The 24,362-nt window shown below is 39.0% G+C and overlaps 2 long non-coding RNA genes and 1 pseudogene across 3 annotated transcripts; all 3 read left to right on the forward strand.

Moving 5' to 3' along the window:
* Positions 1–9,814: 9,814 nt before the first annotated feature.
* On the forward strand, positions 9,815–10,712 carry LOC131695512 (uncharacterized). Its single transcript, XR_009306653.1, has 4 exons — positions 9,815–9,982; positions 10,081–10,188; positions 10,261–10,561; positions 10,642–10,712. It is a non-coding gene; the product is annotated as an uncharacterized LOC131695512 (long non-coding RNA).
* A 35-nt stretch (positions 10,713–10,747) lies between these two features.
* LOC131695523 (DEAD-box helicase Dbp80-like) lies at positions 10,748–12,930 on the forward strand (annotated as a pseudogene).
* Positions 12,931–17,316: 4,386 nt separating this feature from the next.
* Positions 17,317–21,941, forward strand: LOC131695522 (uncharacterized). Of its 2 annotated transcripts, XR_009306659.1 has the most exons (6): positions 17,317–18,320; positions 18,392–18,639; positions 18,943–19,823; positions 19,886–19,996; positions 20,056–21,559; positions 21,724–21,940. It is a non-coding gene; the product is annotated as an uncharacterized LOC131695522 (long non-coding RNA). The 2 variants fall into 2 exon arrangements; XR_009306658.1 differs by having other exon boundaries at positions 19,886–21,559; positions 21,724–21,941.
* The last annotated feature ends 2,421 nt before the right edge of the window (positions 21,942–24,362 follow it).

Genomic DNA, 24,362 nt, shown 5'->3' on the forward strand with positions numbered 1-24,362 from the left:
GTCTTCAATCACAAGCGATAAACCAAAGCTGATGTTTCCACTAGAGTTCGAAAAAGTATAGTATGCACAGGATGTACGTTCGCCAGGCTACTGTATACGAAATACGCAATAGAAAAAAATATCAGAGAAAACCATATCTGAGATGAATAATTCCATTGACGCACACTTTACCTTTGGATTCATTCCAGAATGTTTCCCAAAAGTCCATAAGTGAAATGTTGCAATCCTGTTTCTGTACATTGTTATCAAGCAGGTTCACCTTTGACCGATTTTTATGCCTTTTGTGTACAGTCGGTCCATGTGCCGCCACAACGGAACGAAAACTATTCAAGCAACCAAAAGTTAATACCTTAAAGTACTCTTAAATGTTTACATTAAGTTCTTAGAGAACTTTCAAGCTTTTATTGGGAATTTAAAAATTGCACTGTTGGGAAAATTATTGAAAACGAAAACTTTAGCATCCCTTTCCTATGTGAACTTTTGATTGATTCAGTAATGTTTGCTTCAATTTTTCTAGTAAAACAAATAGCTCAACCCCGCTATACGAAATCACCCTGCGGAAACGTCCACGAGAACAATCGAAAGAAAATGCAAATAGAAAAAAAAATTGTGTTTATTAAAATAAATATTTATTTTTTGTTTGCCCCCCCCTTCAAAAAAGAATTTGTACTTGGACATAATTTTTAAAAAAGATTTGTAAATATATATGATTTATTAACAGAATAAATGTCAAACTGACCAAGGTGTTCATAGAAATAAGGTGTAGTCACATTTTATGTTGCACTCTAAATTGTTAGTGATCAGATAGATCTCAACACCCCTCCTCAAGCTAATCACTAACAAATCCCCTAGGTCAAACAATGCTTCTTAAAGGTGATTGGAGGAAGACCTTTGGTTAGAAGATCCGCTGGTTGGTCACCGCTGGGTTTGAAACGTATAACAATATTGCGATGCTCCACAAATTCCTTTATGAATTGCAACTTCACATCAGTGTGCTTCAGTTTCTTGGACGATGCTTCAGATTCTGCTATTGCAATTGCTGATTGGTTATCTTCAAATATGACTATAGAACGCTTGTCACGAATTCCCAATTCCTGAAAAAGTTTACTGATCCAAAGCGCCTCGCACATACAGTCGGCTAAAGCACTGCATTTTGATTCTGTCGAGGAAAGTGCTATCGTTCTTTGCTTCTTCGTGCACCATGATGTAGTAGCTCCATGTATCTGGAAAACATACCCAGAAACAGAGTGGCGATCATCGAAATCAGTCGCCTAATTGGCATCTGCAAACCCGGTCACCTCCTCAGCTGACTTCTGTTGACAAAACACTAAACCGTACTGCGATGTTCCTCTGAGATACCGCAGTATTCTTTTTAGGTGCGTCCAATGCTCTTGCGATGGATTGCATTGGAATTGACTGAAGAATGACACAGCCGCGCTCAGGTCAGGGCGTGATGTAACCATCAGGTAAGTCAGGCTACCTATCAATTCGCGATATGGCTTATCTAGCAGTTGATCCTCTTTCGGCCTCTGGAGCTGCAAGTTAACACACATAGGGGTAGACGCTGGCTTGCAAGATTTCATGCCGAAACGAAGGAGAACTGCTTCTGTATAGTTCGGTTGGTTGAGCTTCATTATTCCCTTGCCGATATCCCGCTCGATTCTAAGACCCAGAAACATCTGCGCTTCGCCTATGTTCACCATACGAAATTCACAGTGCAGCATTCACTTTATCATTTCTACTTGGGCTAAATCGCCGGAGATAATAAGCACATCATCTACGCACTGTAGTAAATATACTGGACCAGACTTGCTACGCCACTCGTATAAGCAACTATCCTCCGAACAACGACGAAAAACAGCTCTTGCTGCAAACTCATTAAACCTATCGTTCCATGCCTTCGAGGCCTGCTTCAGTTCTTAAATCGATTTGTTCAGTTTACATACTTTGTTCCCCTCCTCAAATCCTTTCGGCTGTCTCATGTATATTTCCTCAGTCAACCGCCCGTTGAGGAACGCGGCTTTTACATCCATCTGATGGACAATAAGATTATGTTGATTTGCGACAGCAAGCATCATGCGAACAGTTGACATCCTGATCACAGGAGAATAGGTCTCTCCATAATCAAATCCGTAACGTTGGGTGAAACCCTTAGCAACCAACCTCGCTTTCCTTTTGTGAGTGGACCCATCAGGATTCGGCTTCAGTCGAAACACCCATCTACAGTCTATGGGTTTTCTGCCTTCTGGTACGTCGACCAGCTGCCATGTTTCGTTTTCGGCCAAGGACCTTAGCTCGTCATCAATTGCCTCCTTCCATTCCGGCCAACTTGCAATTCATCGATACTATCAGGTATGTTCTGAACGTAGCTTTCCGCATTGAGGGCAAAAGAAACACACGAATATTCACTCATGATGGCTGGTGGGTTCCGAGTTCGCTTACTTCGGCGAACCTCCAAGGGATCTTGCTCAACCTCATCAAGCTCGATGTCATCTTGACAGTCTTCATACAGATCAACAGTTTCCAACTGATTCTCGGGAATGTATTCCACTGTTTTGGTTTCGCGCTCCACGCTGTTTGGTAGCGGTAGCAAGGGCCTGGCCAATTTATAATCGTTACCACTCGGCACTGGCACAGGCGTTTGAACTTCTCCTTGCATTTATTGCAACGGAAACTCATCCACAACAACGTCGCGAGCGATGACAATCTTCCGACCATCCCACAGTCGGTAGCCGTTTGAACCATATCCAACGAAATAACATCTGGCAGCACGGTTGCAGATGGTTGATACGCGGTTTTTTATTGATGCGCTTAGATTTGTTTTTTGAAGTGTTTTCTTGTTTATTTTTTTCCAATAAAATTATTTAATTATCTTATTAAATGCGAAATCTTGTGTAATTCATACGAGTTCACGTATTATAGTGCTTACATAGTGATAAAATCGGCCTTCGAAATTGTGGTTTTTACAAGAAATCTAGCCATTTCGAGCGCCTTGCTTGCTGTTTATGGTGGTGGTGCTGGATCTTGTACTAAATATTCTGCTGTTGTTGCTGCTGGTGCGCTGTGATGCCTATGTTTCTTATGGTACTTATTGCGCGAAAAATTGCCTGAGTGCGAGGATCTCACGTGCTCTAGTATCTACAGTCGTTGGTGCTCATCGGTGATATCGTGGTCCGTGTGATCGTTGTGGTGTTGTGATATTTGATAGGGCGGTCAGTTTTCATGTATCTATACAGCCAATAGTTCATATGTTTTCTGCTCTGCTCTGGTTGAACGATCGGCTTTGGCTAGAGCGGTAAATGCTTTAATGCGACCGTTCAGCACACAATTAAATAATCGTGATCTAGATTTGCAACGATTGTGTTATCGGTTTTGCTGATAGAGTTCCTCATCTGTATATGGCTATATATCAAATAGATCATGTGCCTAGGGGCAGATCACTTGTGATGCATTTTTAAAAATCAGCGAAATTAAATCCATCAAAATAGAAATTCATAATGTATTTTGCGTTGCGTGCAATGTTTTTGCGATGCGTGCAATGTTGTTTGCGTTGCGTGTAAGACGTCAAAACCCTACAGAAAAACTAACCCTACATTTAACAAAACGTCGAACAAAGTGGATCAGCGTAGGACGTTTGTTAAACAAACTTTGCTGCGAGGGAGTGCCAAGCTGATGCAAAAATGGAAATTAAATGCATTTTTTTCTAATTTGATGCAAATTTTGTTATACATTCTTAGAGTGATCTGCCCCTAGTCGTGTGCAGTATGTGTTGCTCTGTTTAAAAAGGCGGTTTGAAATCAGGCTGTAGAAACTAGTGCATGATTGTGTATTTTCTGCTTGGCGCTTGAGTAGTGTACGGGAGCCTGACGTTCATTGCATTATAGTGTACTAGTTTTGCATGTTTCGGTGGTTTTTTAAGTGGTAAAGAGGTTGTAAGCGCATGGTAAGTACCATTCCCCCAATGGATAGCAGTGACGGTACCTTAAAACTGGCTGATTCTTGCAACAACCGCTCGCGTAAGTTTTGACATCAATAATACACCTATAATAGTGTTCTCGTTGTGTTTATTTCCTTATCACATATATACATATATAATCAACTGTCTACGTTTTAAACTTATTTTGACCAGTGATGGTAGATGACGAGTTGTATTGCGTCGAGTGTAAAAATAAGTAGGTTGATCCGAATAAACTTATAACATGCTTGTACTGTTTTTCTAATGCGCATTTCAAATGTCGCAATATTATTGGCAATGCAATTAGACGCATCCGAGAAACTGCTTATTTTTGCTCGGCTGACTGCTCTGCTACATACCAACGCATAATAGATATGAAAAATAATAACTCATCAATGATTTCTGAACTTGCAAATGAGTTGAAAAAATCAGTGTCCAGTGCCGTGGCTCATGAAATGAATAGCGTTAGAATGGAGGTGAAACAAATAACTGCAATAGAGGTTTCTCAGGAATTTCTGTCTTCGAAATTTTATGATATCGTCGAAGATTTTAATGACCTGAAGGCTGCAAACGAAAATTTGAAACAAGAAATCTTAACCTTGAAACAACCCAATGCTTCTCTCAATGGAATTGTTAATAAACTAGAACTCAACGTTGATAAAACAAATAAGCTGGCAACTTGTAACAATGCGATGTTATTTGGCATTCCTGTGCTTCCTAACGAGAATTTACCTGACATCGTATCAAGAACATTTTCAAACATTGGTATGTCTCTAACTCCTGATTCTGTTGTATCAGCAGCCAGAATATTCACAACAAATAAATCGGTTAGCTCATTAACTCCAATCAGAATTGTTTTTAAAAACTCAGCTCTGAAGGATGAAGTCTATTCTATTCTATTCTAACCCTTACACAGCCAGTATTGAAAAGCATCCTGGAAAACACTGCAGATATTCTTTAGTGTTTTTCTTGTCAACATTAATATTTGAAGCATATTACAATATGTCGCAAATATTAAAACGGCCAGGTCTACTGTGCAGAGTTGGGTTTGAAGATGTTTCAATATTATACGGCAATTGAATTATTCATTTAATGAACAATTCAACCAACGAATCGTTTTGAAACTTGAATGAGGAAGAAACGAGGACAACCGTACCGACCGTTTCAGTTTATAGGTGGTTAGGATAAAACGTTGGGAGTGACTTTGCTAAAAAGGTTAATGTCACTCCTTTGCTCCTTCGGGATGGGACAGAGGTATTTACACCTTGCCCTGGCTCATCAAGCCTAGGTTTAAGCGCCTTTATTCGCTCTCCTCCAAACGAATGCTGACATCGGTTTTAGATCCGAGTCGCTCCAGGTGCGCTCTAATATTTACAAAAGCCATATTAAAATGACAGTTCAGAGCGAACATAGAGCGACCGCGATCCAAAAATAAAATCAGCATTAGCATGCACCTGTGCTTTAAACTTTCCTTGTCCTTAGCAGATTATTTCGAGAAAAAAATATATGTGATTATTTCCTAGTTTTAGTATTTAAGTATAAATAGATTGGAGCGTGGCAGAATGGTTATTTGCGTTCAGTTGATGACTGACAGAAAGGAAACAAGTGAAACAAAAAGATGATTATATGTTATAGAAGTTATGAGCTTAAAATGAAACTCTCAGATGTAACCTTAGACTCCTGACAGCAGGTTTACATCTAAGTCTAGTTCCATTGTCATAATTGATTCTCTCTAGAACATTAACAACTGGTCGCATATTTTCATTAATAAAACCATCGTGAGCCATTAATAAAAATTATTTTGACACAAAAATTACGCATCGAATCAGATTTGGTACGAATTATATGATATATAACAAAAGTTTTGCATACTGTTAACGAAGGTTACGAAATAAATATATAAAAAATAATAAATTGGGTTGATCTCACCAAATTTTTTTGAATGCCCTATAACAGGTTCAGTCGTTAAGCACCAGGTTCTTCCTCATTCTCCGTGTATGCCAATGTTAGTTTTTCGACAGCTGCATTCAAGGTCGGGAAGGCAAATCATTTTGCGCTGTATTCGTCAATCTCGATAAAGGTGCACTGGGATAAATCAAATGTCAGCCACTCCGGGGCCTGTTATCTTCCCACATTTCTGATCTAGGGGCTTGATTGGAAAAGGGCTCCTTATTTAGTCTTACTATTCACTGGAGTCCTGAGAAAGGTATAGTAGAAGCAGTGAGTTGCCTCAAAAAAGTGTCATACATGAAGGAAAGAGTTTCGAGAATTTGCACTTTCGATAACAGATGCCTTATTCATGCCGCTCGCCTTGGCGACGTCCTAATCGTGTAATAATCTTCAGAGTACAGGACTACAACCGCTTTCACATTACATGTAGCCATTGTCGCTTCTACGAAGAAATCGTTCTTATATCAGTGAAAAGTTGTCACCGATAATTCTTCTGTCTTGCAGTATAGCTTGAACTCCATTTGTACACGGATAATTCCTTTTCCAATCGCAGAATATCGAAAAGGTAGTTCCTTTTCAGTATTCTACTGACTATTTAATCCTGAGTTAGGCGAAAAATCACAAAACTTTTACAAAATTGACGACAGCGAAAATTTGGTGCATCCAACATGCATGGCTACTATGATCCGTCTTCTCAGATCTGAAGGATGAAGTCTTGAACAAAAAAAATCTTTTTAAGAAATTGCTCTCTCCGTCGATTAATAAATCACTGTTGCTCAACGGAAGGCCCACAAATATATCGATTCGTGACGAACTTACGCCGCTTTCCCTAGAACTTTTAAAAGAGTTGAGGGAGACGCAGGAGATTCTCAATATCAAATACGTCTGGTCAGGCAGGGGCGAAGTAGTCTTAGCCAAGAAGGACGATGATGCAAAACCGGAACTTGTCAGAAATAGAGAAGACCTTAGTCGACTAATAACCAAATTCATGAATGCTTCCATGCCGATCACATCTCCTTCTCCTAAGAGAAAGAGAAATGTCAATGCGTCTCAGTAAAAAATATACTTGTAATGTTTTGTGTTGTTTATACGAATTTTAAAATGGAGGGTTTAGTAAATGTTTTTCACGATAGCATAGGTGACTTTAATTCACGCTACAATGAAAAAAATGTTAAATGTTTGAGAATAGTTCAATGCAATATACGAGGAATGAATGACTTGGAAAAATTCGATAATATCATATTTTTTGGATCAATGTGATGTTATTGTCATTGGTGAAACGTGGATAAAAGATGAAAATACCACTGTATACAAAATTCCTGGGTTTAAGGCCACGTTTTCTTGTCTCATGGCGGCTTAGCAATATTTGTTAGTGATAAAATAGGACAAAACATAATCAAAAATGACGTTATCAATGGATTATATACTGTTCATATTGAGCTTAATGCTGATGGATACTATGCTGACATCATAGGTGTATACAGGCCACCTTCATTTGACTTTACTAGGTTCCATGATCTGTTGGAATCCTGGCTGTCAAACTCGAAAAAGAACAAACCATGTTTCATTATTGGCTCTCAAACGTGAAACCACAGATAACAGACGTTTAGGCTCGATTTGAATCGTGTGTAAATACCCGCTACTGAAATTCCGAATAAATCAGATGTCTGAAACATGTTTGGCAAACGTTTGCAGATGGCGCAGTGATCACTACAATGCAGTTAGAGTGCAGCTGTCAAACACGTGTAGCAAACAGTTGCGCAGATGGCAATAGTGAAACACGGATTTTCAACGTATATCAATTTGAAAGTTTACACAGGTTTTTGAAGAAATTTTGTTCTAGCCTAAACGTCTGTTATCTGTGGTGAAACTTTTTCGCTCGATGCGCCAACTGGATTTCATTTTCGGTACTAATCAAATGATGATGAAAACATTTTCTTGCATTTATGGTATAGGATGGTTGTTCTATTTTAATTGTTTTAAAATAAATATCACATAGTTTCACAAAAAGCTTGATTACAGGTGATAAGAAAACACTCGTTCTTTCGTTTGACACCAAAACATTCAGTTGAACTCAATATTTTATTACGGATTATTGAGATCAGGAATTATTTTTGTATTGTTGAGGTTAGGTTGGTTGTTTTAGATATGGAAAATGTTTATCTAGAAATTGGACTTATCAGTGGATAACCTCGACTACCAACAACTACACTCTTTAATCCAGTGATTTTTGCCCACCATCGTGTTTTCTATCGAAATTTCAATCTCTGAATTTCATTTTAGTATAAATTGAAACCGGAAGAACAAATGTGAGTGAAGTAACAAGAAATTTACCATCTGGATATTTTTCCGAGGTAGGAAACATATTTTCATCACCAATATTACTTTTCATTAGAAGAAATAACGTTTAATTATAATATTGATTGAATTTAAAAAAATCAGAATTTACTTTCCAATGCGTTTTGACAGATGAAAATAAAAACATCATCATTGAACTTCCGTGCCCTCTGGCGGTCGACATCTAGCGTTAGATCACGAATTGGAGATATGAATGTACCTATGAATCTGTCAAATAACAATTGGCGAATCAAAGCGTGATTGACTCACAGATGGCAAGTATGTAAAAATGATGATGGGAAATTTGACATCCGTCAAACTACGGTGATTTTTTTTGTATTTACGAAACCTTCTCTAATATCTTCAACACGGAATCCAAAACGACAAGAAAAACGTTAGGCAAGTTATAGAAATCTATCAAAGATATAACTGCAAAAATCTGACGTTACTTAAATAGTTTTCTGTTTAAATAACCGCTGACATTGGTTATTTTTCAGAAAAGAAAAAATGTGTTGTTCACGCGTGCCTGAGCTATTTTGGTGCATCCGGAAGTTTTACCACCTTTTTCATAATTCCCTATCCAGTGTTTCATAAATGAAAGCAGCTATTGCACTTTTCCGGTAAGCGCCGAAATTATATGTTCAGCTCATTTCACATCGGCGGATATTATTTCAAGTAAGAAAAGCTGCGAAAACCGCATATCCTTCCTTTATTGGACGGACGGATTCTCCGACGTAATGCAGGACGTTCATGGTCGCAATATGACAAAAATAACATAACCTTTTATAATTCAGAGTAGGTTTTGCAATACTTCAAAACTACATGAGCTATAACTTTACCAAATTGCGCAATAAAGTAAAAGTAATTTTTTACCATCACTTTTATATTCCATATCAAAATAATTTGTATTTACCTGTAAAAATATCGTTTAGAAATTCACTTCCTCTATAAAAATTAACCCATCATCCTTTTTGTAATTGCAGGCCTGACAGACAGGTGTCTCACAACACGTTTTAGTTTTGCTTTGATTCTTCAATGTTGTTTCTCGTTAAGCTAAGTATGCACCTCTTGCGAAATGAAATTTCCTATACAAAACCTATGCATAAAAAACGTCGCGAAATGCTCGCGAAAAAAAATTTCATTTCCATTTCGTAAAGCTTAGTATGCACCTCTTGCGAAATGAAATTTCCTATACAAAACCTATGCATAAAAAACGTCGCGAAATGTTCGCGAAAAAAATTTTCGTTTCCATTTCGTAAGCGGTACGCAGCTCTCGCGAAAACGATAACGAAAAATGTAGTTAGCTGAGACACGGTTCGACAAACGATAAGTTTCATAATACTTCCGCGAGACAGCGCTGCTTTCTATGGGCCGCTTTACACGTACAATATTTTTGTCAATACTAGACAGTATTGACAAAAGTATTGTACGTGTAATCGAAAAAACTTGTATTGACGATGTGGATTTCAAATGGGATTGAAATATTGTAACAATATCGTCAATACGCGTATTGACAAAAATATTGAACGTGTAAGGGCCGCTTATGCGCTGTCACCAAGGCAAACTTTTTCCTTGCGAAATAATGGTCAGCGGTATTATTTCGCACGGAGGCTCGCGAAATTTTGACAGGTTGCAATGAAAAAATATAAGAAAACACAAGATTGGTAATTTTTTGTATTTTTTTCATCGCAACCTGTCAAAATTTCGTTGTTTAGAAATTCAATATTTCGAATTTGAATGGTAAGTTTAAAAATATTACTGTAATGTAATACCCTATTCTTCTTTAAAAAGCTCGAGTTCACTCATTTACGGATATTTTTTTATTGTCATGTTTTCAGATCGAACACCAACAACATAATATGGTAATCACCCAGCAAGAGAACGCAGTGATAATGGGCCAACAGAAACCACAACATCAAGATGCTCGGAAAGGACTTTCTCTTTCGGTATGTATTTACCAGTAGCATCCCTCCTCCAAACATTCCTTTGCATATCTAGATGTCCTTATCAATTCACAGAACAAACAATGGCACGTCATGTTCAATCGGCTAACCGTTTGGAATAAGCGCTCATCATCGGTTTCATTGCAGGGAAGTGAGCAGGTAAAAGAAGGCATCGTTTTTTCCGCAAGGTCGCTCTGGTCAAAATTTCAGCGGATTGCAAGGAATAAACCACCCGAGGGACAGTACCCGTGCTGATTCAGGACGATTACCCATACTTTGTACCTTGCTATTGAATTTTAATACCCGATCGAAACGATGGCAAGCGCTGCCGATAACTGGGTCAAAAAGACAACGAATAAAGAAATTTCTGCACTCGGTAAGTGTTTTTTTCGTTATAACCTATTTTTGAAGCGATCATTGGGATGGGATTTGAATTTTTTTTTTCAATACAAATAGGTTAGCGAACTGAGTACATATCACCAAGGATAATGATTCAGAGCCGGCGGCTGGCAAGAAAGAGAATGCGGAAATACCTAGTCCACCGGCAGTAGAACCAAAGCTGCACCTGATGTTTGGAGTTCGGTAGCTTCGGAAATTCTAACTCTAGCAGCTCCTGAAGAAAAACAAGCTGCAAGAGAAACTGGAGAAACAGCTTCCTCCGCGGAAGATGCAGAGGCATTCAAGTAAGTCGAAATCTGCAGAAAATTTTGATTAGGACATAAGGAACATTGAGAGCCTCTCTTTGTTTACTTTCTCTTTCGGTTATGACGTCACTATAACACTTTGCACTAATTTCCCAGTACATAGCCGATGGTTTTTACTAAAATATTAGGCAAAGAGTTGAGTACTAAATATTGAAACGACCGAGTAATAAACAGAAGAGAAAGACCCCAAAGAGAATCTCATTGTTGCTTACGTCCTATTCTAAATTTTCTCCCGAAATATTTAGTATCAGCTTTAAAATTATCCATGACTAATCTTTTAGCCCGGCGGATGCAAGTTTGCTAATGAAGGATGTTCGCTAAGATCTAGTAGAATCAAAGCTGGATCTGAAGGTGCATCGGAAGGATTCTTCTTCGCCGGTTGGTTGGTTAAAACTTTCGAAGCTTTGCACATGAAGCCGGAATTACTTCAGGGAGTCTATGCGATGGGTTTCAACGCCCCTTCCAAGATTCAGGAGATGGCTCTACCTACTCTGTTGGCCGGTCCGCCAGGGAATATAATCGCCCAGTCAGTCGGGAACAGGAAAAACCGCTGCCTTCGTGCTGGCAACGCTCAGTTGAGTCCATCAGTTAAAAAACTATCTGCAGGTGATTTGCCTTTCCCCCACGTATGAGCTGGCAATTCAGAAGGGGGAAGTAGCTGCCAAAATGGCAAAGTTTTGTCCTGAAATCAAACTTCCTTACGCCGTTCGCGGTGAGGAGACCGTCAAAGGGGCGAAGCTGACTAATCATATCATCATCGGAACACCCGGTAAGCTAATGGACTGGGGTATAAAGTTCAGGACGTACGACCTAGTTTTCCCTTTTTGTACTGGACGAGGCGGGTGTTATGGTCGGTGTTCTTGGCCACGTACGAGCGCGAGGTGATGGAGTTTGCCGAGTACATCCTACCCAATCCGATCGTCATTCGGCAGGCGCGGGAGCAAGAATCTCTCGATAACATCAAACAGTACTACGTCAAGTTCCGCAACCAGAACGAGAAATTGTGTGATTACCGTCGGACAAGCGATCATTTTCTGTCATATGATGTATAGGACAGTTGCAAACTCCAAGTAAACTTATTTTCAGAACTGTTAATCCATCGAAACAGGTACGCAAAACGGCCGGTTGGTTGACCGGCAGGATGTCCCAGGATGGTCACTCGGTAGCGGTACTGTCCGGTGATCTAACGGTGGAGCAACGGTTGGACGCTCTGGATCGATTCCGAACCGGACTAGAGAAGGTACAGATTATAACGAACGTTTTATCCAGGGGTAAGTTCCACCACTTGATTCTGGCTACAGCACCAGGTTACGGAGAGATTCTTTCATCTTAGGTATCGACGTCGAACAGGTGACCATTGTCGTCAACTTCGACTTGCCGATGGATCAGCAGGGACGAGCCGATTGCGAAACGTATCTACATCGAATTAGACGCACCGGTAGATTCGGTAAGTGTGACTCATTCTTGTGATCCTATAGATTGTATTTCTTCCCACTTCTTTAACAGAACGGAATCACCATCAACCTGGTGGGCAGTGATCGAAGCATGATGATTTGCAGATCAATTGAAAAACACTTCCGGAAAAAGATTCAGTTGCACCGTAAAGTGTTTTCGACCAGCTACTAGTGAAAGGCGTAGGAGCTTTTTTGGGTGTTTTGATTCTGAATTTATAATTTTATTATTTTTTGTTTTAATTTTTTTTTCTTCCTTGACCTGACATAAGGTATACAAATGTAACCAACAGGGTATCGTAAGCTAATAAATTTACAATTACAATTACAATTTAGCTCTACCCAGTTCTATCCAAACATTTGAAAAGGGCCTAACTGCAAAATGTAACAAATTGAAATTTCATGTTTTCCATTAACAAATATCTACCCGAGCACGTACATAACGCAACATTTGATTATGAAGAATTTTGATAGCGATTTTTCAACAATTTATAAAAGGGCATTTGTTAGAAATAGGATGTAATTCAAGGATTGTATAGCGCATGTTTAATGGTTATAACTTTCAGTTAAATGGACTTTTAAGAACCCGACTTTGTTTTTTTTATTTTATTTTGTCGTTGAACGGCCAGTAGAGAAAACGGTGGAAAAATTATCCGAAAGACTAACCTTGAAGCAGAAGATGAAAAATATTTTGCTCATTATCCTGTGAATCAAAATTCCAAGAAGACAAAACATAGCTATAAAACACAATAAGATATCTTAACTGATATATGCTTTGAAGCGATTCAAGGCGAAAGCGACTGGGTTTGAATTTAGTATATTTTTACATTTATTTATTCCTTCATTATTTACTTATATGTTCATTTATTTCTGGGGAAAATTTTCATTAGGTCGTATCGTAAGTAACAATGTTATTCTTTTTATTTACTTTTTACTCTGTAATAAACCAAGCAGCTTAAACATTCGCCCCTTCGTTCTTTGCATAATATGCTAGACGAAACCATCGTCCCTCGATATGTGCTGAAACATATGTGAAATGTTTATGTTAATGCCTATGAACCGAGAAACTATTCATTAATTTATTTACCAATTTAATTATTTATTGGTGTATTGATTTCTCTAAATATTTATTTATTATTCATTTATATTTTATCAGTGTAGATGTCTCACAATCCTTTCTGATTATTTAGGTTAAATTTTTCTTAAGCGGATCTGACAGTGCAAAATTTTAAAAAAAATCTGATTTTTATTTTTGGATATTTTGGATCCCTAAGACAAGAAATATATGCCCAAGAAAGGATTTACTCGAATTCAACTTGGTTCGACTGCTAGAGCCCATCAAACTACCAACTATCAATTTTCATATGAGGGGGCTGATAAAATCGGGTCTTCAGTGTATTTAATATTTTATGTATTTTATTTTATATTTAATATTTATTGTTGAATATTTAACATTTGATATTTAATATATAAAATGTAATATTCAATGTTTAATATTCATATTCAATGCGTGATATTTAGTATTTAATGATCAATGTTTTATATTTGATATACATACAATACTCAATGATGATGAATGCTCTACTAGACTCGTCACACAAAAGTCACATAAATGCGCGCATCACATAGCAACGCTTGAGAACTTCGCGATAATACAAACCCGGTCGCAAACGTGATCATTCACACACACCGGCACCCACCGTCTAGCATACACAAAAGCAGCCTGGTGATTAAGTAAACGTGCTATAGCACATACGGTATTCTTGAAGTACAGCAGTTGTTGATCCGATTGGTTGACGATTCGTTTGACCTTCAGTTTCGTTAAGTGACCAATTTAGTTATATAATATAATCCAGTAATTTGGAATCACGATTCAGACCATGGAACACTTTCCCACCTTCTCTAGTGTTTCATGCAATAAGAATTACCACGAATTACTTATGGCAATAAATTTGAATTACGATTCTCACAATTGTTATACAAAAATAGCTTTGTATCCGTACTGATTATTGGTAGCATTCCCTGAGACTTCCAGAACCTTTAGTAGTAGCCATTGTTATCATAATCGATTTTTGTCAGCCAAAGTTTAAAGCCTAGGGTTTGGTTCGACCTGAAACCGATTGAGTCGGAGTCGGTTGTTATATTTGCGCTGGAATCCATTCCGGATTCCGAAACGTGTTTCGAATGATAGTTTCCCCGAGACTTGTGAAAGCGGTAAAGGCGGCCAAGGCAATCAGATTTGCTTCTTAATGGTCAAACGCCGATTTAGACTTACGATTCGAACAAGTACAATAGATTTGGTTTGAGCGAATTTCGATCATTTCTCTGAGTCTTCTAGAACCGGTAGAAGCAGCCAATTTAGATAGAAAATGGCCAGCCAATGATTTAAATTTCCGATTGCAGGAATTGTGCTGTCTAAATTGGTCAGACTGAACTTCCCCGAGACATCCGGAACCGTCACAAATAAGCATTATGATTAATCATGCTCGAAATATGATTCACGCTGAGTACGTCACTTCCCTGAGAGCTTCATGAATGGCAAATAGGTTTACAATTGTTACCGATTTCATACACATCCGTGATGAATTAATAAAATACATCATTTAAAACATTCAAATGACAACAGAAATATAAAAAAAAATAAACAAACAACAGCTGATGTCGTTTTTCATGTTATCAAAAGCGACATCTAACAGCAAACACACAGACTAGTTTTCGCGAGCAAATGTCAAAATTCCGCACGAAGAAGGAAAAATATTTCGCGACCTCATTTCACAAGAGGTGCATACTAAGCTTAAGCGGTACGCAGCTCTCGCGAAAACGATACCGAAATTTCCAATTAGCCGAGACACGGTTCGACAAACGATAAGTTTCATATTACTTCCGCGAGATCGCGCTGCTTTCTATGCGCTGTCACTACGGCAAGCTTTTTCCTTGCGAAATAATGATCAGTGGTATTATTCCGCTCGGAGGCTTGCGAAATTTTGACAGAATGCGATAAAAAATACAAAAAAACAAGATTTGTGAATTTTTTCATCACAAGCTGTCAACATGTATAGAATTTGCTTTTGCGATGCAATCGGTCGAAACGATGGAAACTCGTCAAGAATCTCAGGAACAGACACGAAGACAAATCAAAAAACAATCTCATACTGGCCTCTAAAGATACGGCCCAACAGTTTCTGGAAATAAATTTTAACACAGACACAGCTCCAATAGCGAACACCAAAAATACCCATTTATACCCGGAAGTGACAGAAAATCTGATAACACTGGACAGTCTCAATGGATTCCTACAAAAAAAGAAAAAAAATCAGCTCCCGGCACCGACCGAATCACCTACAGTATGCTACGACAACTAAACACAGAAACAAAATTAAAAGTTATAGAAGAACTAAACACGTTCTACAAAACTGGGCATCTACCGAATCATCTTAAAGAAGTGAAAATAATCCCAATACTCAAGGCAGGGCGTGATCCAAACGACTGCTCGGCATACAGGCCAATAGCAATGCTACCAACACTTACCAAAGCTATCAATGGAAATGTCCTAACAAAGATTAAAAAACACGTACACGAAAAACAGTTGCTACCAAAACTTTCATTTGGATTTCAATCTGAGAAATCAACGGTAGACTGCCTAGAATATGCCACAAATTTTATAATGGACAGTAAACGGACAGGACAAGTTTGCGTAGGAGTTTTCTTCGACTTCTCCAACGCTTTCAACACGGTGGTAGTACAAAAGCTACTGGCAGTAATGGAAGAGATGAATTTTGCTGTTGATATAACAAGATGGATAACAAACTTCCTCCACAATCGTACATTGATATTGCAATCAGAGGAAGGAAGAGTCGAAATGATTGCAGAACAAGGATTACCTCAAGGCGACGTACTCTCCCCCATGCTATTCAACCTATACACGGCAAAACTACACGACGCAGTGCAAGAGGGGGTGGTAACAATACAATTTGCGGACGATTTTCTCAAGATAATAAAAGGAAAAACACGCGAGGAGGCAGTAGCAAAGGCACAAATAGAAATAGATCATTTCGCAAGTAAGTGTACGGATCTGCACCTCCAGCTGAATGAGACAAAAACGAAGGCAATACTATTCACAGCCGCAAACATTGATCTGATGTTAAAAGTGGGCGAAATAGCCATAGAAACGGTCCGCAACTATAAATACCTGGGGATTTATATAGATAAAAATCTAACCTACGGAACACACATCAGGACCATGCGAGACAAAATAAGCGATCGACAGAACATGCTTAAAATTATTGGAAGCATAAAAAATGGTGCCACCCCCAAAGTCATGACAATGTTTCACAAAGCCCTATATGGAAACTATATTCTCTATGGATCGTCCATATATGGTGGAGCATCGAAATCGTACCAAAATATGTTGGAAGTATCGAACAGACAGTGCCAAAGGATTGCAACGGGATGCACCAAGACAACCCCAATAAATACTTTAGCAGCATTGAGCAACGAAAAACCATTATTCCTTATACGAGAATATCATACAAAGAAAAGGATTGTGCAACACATAAGGAGACATGATCCCATCGGGGAACAGCTCCAGAAACTAGCAACAACAAAGGATACTGTACAATCAGATAAATGCACATATATGGAAAAAATATTTTTAGAAAACCTGGACCAGTTGTTAAGCGTGTACCCTAATCAACAGAACAAAATTCACGAAACGAATATTACAATTGAAACCGTAATAGACGGAATGCCTCACTCGAAGCAAAATCTAGCGGCAACCGTTATCAGACAAATTACAAATGATATGATTCGAAGGAAATATACCCACTGCAAGCACATCTACACCGATGCATCGCGATCCGATACCAGTTGTAGCATAGGAGTGTTCTTTGAAGAAAATGGCACAGAGATCAGTATGAAACTGGAAAATAGATGCTGCATTATGACAGCAGAAATCCTGGCTATTTGGATAGCATCGAAAGAGGCATCAACAACCAAACATTCTAAGATGGTAATATTGACGGACTCTCAATCAGCATGTTGGTACCTGATCAACCAGGCCAATCTGGAAAGTGTGGATCAGATCTCATATGAAATATTTAAAAACATGTCAAAAAAACATATAAGCCTGCAATGGATCCCTGCACACGTGGGCGTCGAAGGCAATGAACGGGCGGATGAATTAGCCAAGCTTGGCTTAAACAATCCAGCCGTAGTACGGAATAAATTACTTTGGCACGACTTGGTTTGCGAGTTTAGAACACAACTAAATATAAGCACGAATGACTGGTACAGAAGAATCACTCTCGAAGACGGAAAAGGTCGGAAATTCTTTGAAATAGTGGAGAACTACCCGGAAAAACCATGGTACTGGAACTATCAGTTGAACGGAAAAGACATAAGGCTTCTTAATAGAATAATAGCGGGACACGACTACTCAAACTTTTGGCTAGCAAAACTCAAACTCCAAGAGTCAGAAGAATGTGATATATGCGAAGAGCTGGATACAACCGAACATGCCCTACTTTGGTGCATTAAATACGGGCACGTAAGAAATCATTTTGACTGGGAAATATACCGGAACCTGAAGGAATTAATGGGAGAGCTAGAAGAAGAAAAACTGAAGGAAATAGTGAAATTTTTGAAGATGGCCAGATTGAAACCATAAACAAGATACGTCAAAAATTACCAGAAGGCAGCAACTGGCGGATATGAGGCAACACAGTCCCTCAAGTCATAAACGTCAAAACGCAACAACAACAACAACAACAGTGGTATTATTCCGCTCGGAGGCTTGCGAAATTTTGACAGAATGCGATAAAAAAATACAAAAAAAAACAAGATTTGTGAATTTTTTGTATTTTTTCATCACAAGCTGTCAACATGTATAGAATTTGCTTTTGCGATGCAATCGGTCGAAACGATGGCAAGTGCTGCTGATAACTGAGTCAAAAAGGCAGAGGATCAGGAAATTTATGCTCTCGTAAGTGCCTAACCTGTTTTTGGAGCGATCATTGTTTCATAGGATTTGTATTTTTCTTTTCAATACAAAAGGTAGCGATCCGAGTATCACCAAGGATAAGAAACCGGAGCCGGCGGTTGGCAGTCCGGAAAAAGAGGATGCGGAAAAACCTAGTCCATCGGCAGTAGAACCAGCGACGGTTACTCCCGTAGAAACGGCTGATCCTGCAGTTTTGAGTTCGTTAATTATGGAAATTCTGACTGGCTGCTCCTGAAGAAAGACAAGCTGCTAGTGGAAATAGAAAAACAGCTTCCTACACGGAAGATGCAGATGCATTCAAGTAAGTCGAAATCGAGAAATTTTTTATTAGGACATAATTAACATTGAGAGATTATCTTTGTTTACTTTCTCTTTCGTTAATTACGACGTCACTATAACATTGTACAAATTTTCCAGTACATATCGAAAGCCGATGCTTTTTACTAGAATATTATGCAAAGAGTTGAGTACTAAATACTAAAACGACCGAGTAATTAACAGAAAAAGACCCCAAAGAAAATCTCATTGTAGCTTACGTCCTATCCTAAATTTTCTCCAGAAATATCTAGTATCAGCTTTAAAATATCCATGATTCATCTTTTAGCCCGGAGGATGCAAAAAAACTTTCGAAGCTTTGCACATGAAGCCGGAACTGCTTCAGGGAGTCTATGCTATGGATTCCAACGCCCCTTCCAAGATTCAGGAAACGGCTCTACCTACTCTGTTGGCCGATCCGCCCAGCACATGATCGCCCAGTCAGTCAGAAACAAGAGAAACCGCTGCTTTCGCGCGGACAATGCTCAGTCGAGTCGATCCGTTAAAAAAACTATCCGCAGGTGTTTTGCCTTTCCCTTACGTATGAACTGGCAAATCAGAAGGGGGTAGCAGTTGCCAAAATTAAAAAGTTATGTCCGGAAATCAAATTTAGTTACCTCATCCGCGGCGAGGAGATTGTCAAAGGGGCGAAGCTGATTAATCATATCATCATCGAAACACCCGGTAAGCTGATGGACTGGAATATAAAATTCAGGCGTTCGACCTTGAGAAATTGCCGTTTGTGTACTAAACGAAGCGGGCGTTATGATCGCTGTTCTTGGCCACGTACGAGCGGGAGGTAATGGAGTTCGCCGAGTACATCTTACCCGATCCGATCGTGATTCAGCTAGCGCGGGAGCAAGAATCACTAGATAACATCAAACAGCACTACAATAAGTACCGCAACCAGGACGAGAAATATCAAGCAATTTCGATCATCTTTGGCGTGATTACCATCGGATATGCGATCATTTTCTGTCGTGTGAGTATAGGACAGTTGTGATTGGCATTGTTAATCGATGGAAACAGACACGCAAAACGGCCGATAGGATGGTCATTCGGTAGCGGTACTGTCCGGTGATTTAACGGTGGAGCAATGGTTTGCCGGTCTGAATCGATTCCGAGCCGGACTAAAGAAGGTATTGATTACAACGAACGTTTTGTCTTGGGGTAAGTTCCACCACTTGATTCTGTCTGCAGCACCAGGTTACGGAGAGATTTTTTCGCTCTAGGTATCGATGTCGAACAGGTGACCATTGTAAACTTCATCCTGTCGATGGATCAGTAGAGACGAGCCGATGGCGAAACGTATCTGCATCGAATTGGACGCACCGGTAAATTCTGTAAGTGCGACTCATTCTTGTGATTCTATAGATTGTATTTCTTCCCTCTTCTTTAACAGGCATCGCCATCAACCTGGTGGGCAGTGATCGAAGCATGATGATTTGCAGATCATTCGAAAAACACTTCCAGAAAAAGATTCAGCTGCTAGACGCGGAGAATTCGGACGTTATTGAAAAGATCGGATCGTAGTGTTTTCGACCAGCTACTGGTGAAAGGCGCTGGAGCTTTTTTGGTTCATTATTGTTCCGATTGTGAATCTATAACTTTATTTAGCTCTATCAGTTGATTTCCTTAGGATTAGTTCAAGGATCGGTAACGCGAGGATTGTGAAGTGCATGTTTAATTGTTATAACTTGGAGTTAAGTGAACCACAGATAACAGACGTTTAAGCTCGATTTGAATCGTGTATAAAAGCCCGCTACTGAAATTCCGAATAAATTAGACGTCTGAAACACGTTTGGCAAACGTTTGCAGATGACGCAGTGATCAATACAATGCAGTTAGAGTGCAGCTGTTAAACACGTGTAGCAAACAGTTGCGCAGATGGCAATAGTGAAACACGGATTTCCAACGTTTATCAATTTGAAAGTTTACACAGGTTTTTGAAGAAATTTTGTTCTAGCCTAAACGTCTGTTATCTGTGGGTAAACTCTTGAAGAAAACGACTTTGTTTTTTTATTTTGTCGTTGGACGGCCAGTAGAGTGAAGTGGCAAGAATTTTTCCAAAACACCTTGAAGAAGAAGATGAAAAATATTTTGTTCAATACCATGTAAATAAATATTTCAAGAAGATAGAACAGACAGCTATAAAACAGCAAAAAAATCTAAAAGAAATTATATATGCTTCGAAGCGATTTTCATCGTTGGCGCCGTTTCCGTCGTCGTCATCCTCAGTAAGTTGTTCCTTCTTAACATCGAGTTCCACCAATTGCGATAGATCGTCTTGTGTCATCTCCTTTTGATAGCCCAAGAACGAATCACTCTTATCCTGTTCCTGCTCATGCTCCTTTCCACGATCCTCGAGTGTATCGAAACGACCGGCGATGACAACAAACACTTTACACTTGGTGCACTTCCATGCAATTCGCCCTCGCTGATCAACCGATCCGATGGGTACCGGTAGCAACTGTGCACGACAAACAGCTGACCCCGCTTGCCCGGAATCAGTTTGTAAGCAATCTGTTCGGCTTGCTTTTGCGTCCAACATCTAACCTTCAATGATGGTTTTATTTTCGCAGTCGTCCTGCGTGAAAAAATTCAACCCTAATTATTTTTCTCACGTGTAAATTTAAAACGACTTACCCCTCAGGCGCATGGTTATGTGCCCATTTGCTATTTATTTAGTTATTCATTTACTAATTTGTATATTTTTACATTTGTTCTTTCATTGTTGTGGGTGAATGGAGAACAGTGAGTCTAGTTATGTAAGGAATGCAAACTAGGCTTGATGGAACCTTGCCAGTCCTGGATATCACACACATTTGGAGCAACATCAGATGTTTTTCAAGCCGTTCTCAACTCCTATACGGCAGTTTTCACGCCGCCACCCGCGTAACGGCTTGGTAAGGCGAAACTGGTGTCGAAGGGGGTCAATTAAGCTTATCTGACGTATTCTTGATGGTCACATCATTAGCGTTCCTGCCTTAGAATCGACAGATAGCCTTAGTTGATTATAGGATTAGGGTATATTTATAAATTTATGTTTAACGTCTTTTTTTTGCTTCAGATAGTTGATATTCGAGCTTGTAGAACCATTTGGGCGTACCATATATGAGCTCCGACGGAAATTGAGGATGAAATAGATCTCTTCTATGAGACAGTCGTCCGACGGTGTCGAAATGCCGCAAGAGATGAGCAGCGGTAAACTAGTTATTCAAGATGGGAATGAGACACTTAATTACCACCATTGAAATGAAATCTGTTAGTAGCACTAACAAACATCTAATTTCAGGAATTGCACGAGATGCTGGGTCTGTGACCTTCGACTGGTATGGTCCATTCTCTTTGGTTGTCGATTCTTTTGACCTTGGGTATGAGGCTTGTTCAGGGAAGGAGTGCATGAATGGCACCTAAGGGATACTTAATTATTCAGGACTTGTTCTTATGATTATTTAACTCGATCAAGCACACCGGCTCTCAGAAATGATAAGCAGCCCTTTCGGGTCGGTGTGGTCTGTTCGAGTCGAACCAGGTGGATATTCGGTTCGAGCATACTTTATTGGGACTAGTGGACAAATATTTCTTGTCCTTTATGGGCAGAGATTCTTTTTGTGAAACCCTAAAATACCTTATCTCATCTAGCTACTCAGCATAATGATATTAGAAAAAATTGAGGATTTGCCTGGTCCATAATGTAATGAATACGTATACGTATATTGACTAGAACAGGGATAATCGAATTCTGTTATAAGATAGAGATGAAATAGCACAGTTGTAGGAAAAAGTATTCGCGAATAAGGACTAATACTGCTAGTATATTTACCGATTCAAATAATAGTCGATTGATCCCCTTCGGACCTAGGAGACAAAAAGGAGATTAGGAAGAGACAGAATCGGATTCAATGTGAAATTTGCCAATATGACGTAGACCCCAAGGCGATGGTGAGATGATTTTCCATAGGATTACAGAGACTAGATGACGCGACGTTAACCGCTTTCAACTTGTGTCTGTATGAATCTAAGTTTGTATGTATGGATGTGTATAGGAGCAATGTATCCCTGAGCAACATGGAAGGACAGCCTCTGAGCCGCCAAAAGGCTCATGGGACACCGGGTGCGCGGTCATAGGTGTAACCATAAAGCACTGCACACACTGTCAAGTGCAACGGTAGGTGTACGCAGTTAATGTACATAGGTTGCAGAAACTGGTTGTTGAGACAGCCTGTGCAATCGCATCCTGATAAATAATAAATAACAATAACAATTTATTTGTTCCTTCATTATTTTTTTTATTTCTGGGAAAAATTTTCATTATGTCGTAACTAACAATGCTATTCATTTTGTTTCCTTGATGCGAATATGTAATATAATATATTCTGGTTGCAGTTGAAAATCGAAATAGTGAACTTGGATGTTCAGCAAAAACAGAATTTGAAACAAATACGCGAAATCAATAATTCGTGTATATTTTATAGTTAATATTTAATATTCAATATTTCACATTCTTTGTACCATGTTGGAACAGTGTATCAATTCATTTCAACATAGGACTATTTTTAACAGCTACGTGAGGTATTACAAATGTTAAACGAGCCGACAAGTTAATTCTAGAGATAAAGTCGATTGAGCAATGCAATTAGTGTTGTAGCACTTGTAGATTGTTGTAGTTAATCAAAAAGCGAGATAAAATTCATAAAGTAGATTCCTGAATACTTAAACGATATTCAAATAGAATTAAATTATTTTATGTTTCATCCCGTCTGCTATGCCGGAATAAAATAAGGGTAATGAGCAAAAAGAAACCTATTTGATATTGGTATTTTGCACCACAGATAAGCGTCTGCTTGTGTCTGAGTGTATATGGAATCTGAATAAAACTGAAGCATTGCAACCGAATTATTTGGGAGCATTCGGTTGCGCATTCTGGATGACAAAAAGATTCATCTTCTGCAGTCATATTTGCAAAGTCCGACAACGCAACATCAGTGAAATATGCAAGAGCTCCGGCAATGCTTCTGTATTTGGTTGACTATCTATCGGATCCTCCTTCTAATGTCACACGTTAATAAAATTCGTAAACACGTCATTACTCTTCTAGTGATCTTCAAAGCTTATAGGTATAGATATTCCTGAGTTTTTACGAGTTACCAACAGTTACACGGGGGTAATTAACTTGGTCATCAGCGACAAATGAAGAAAAAAGATTCATTTTTTTCTTTTACTTTCGTCACTGTAACGTGACAGGCTAAGGCCAGGGATGGCCCATCTCGCCAAAAGATTCATTCAAAACATTCGGAAATGATAGCAAAAACATGGAGAAGAAATAAACAAACAACAGCTGATAGCGCTTTTCAGCTGTCTAAAGCGACATCTAACGGCAAACGCATAGACTAGTTTTCGCGAGCAAATGTCAAAATTCCGCACGGAAGAAGGAAAAATATTTCGCGACCTCATTTCGCAAGAGGTGCATACTAAGCTTTACCGCAATCTTCTGGAATCCTACACGGTAAAAAATACTCACGTGGATGTAAAGTGATTTGCAGTTGGTTTCGCACTACTTGCCCAACATTTCAAAGCGATGTGTCGATCTATTGGAATAGATCATTTCAAAGCACTACGAAATCAACAGCAAAGCACTTCCATTTTAAATGTGTTGCACATTGCTTCTGATAGATCTTGCATTCAACTATATACGCATTCCTTACG

Source organism: Topomyia yanbarensis, unplaced genomic scaffold, assembly GCF_030247195.1.
Source record: "Topomyia yanbarensis strain Yona2022 unplaced genomic scaffold, ASM3024719v1 HiC_scaffold_40, whole genome shotgun sequence".
NCBI classification, from domain to species: Eukaryota; Metazoa; Arthropoda; class Insecta; order Diptera; family Culicidae; genus Topomyia; species Topomyia yanbarensis.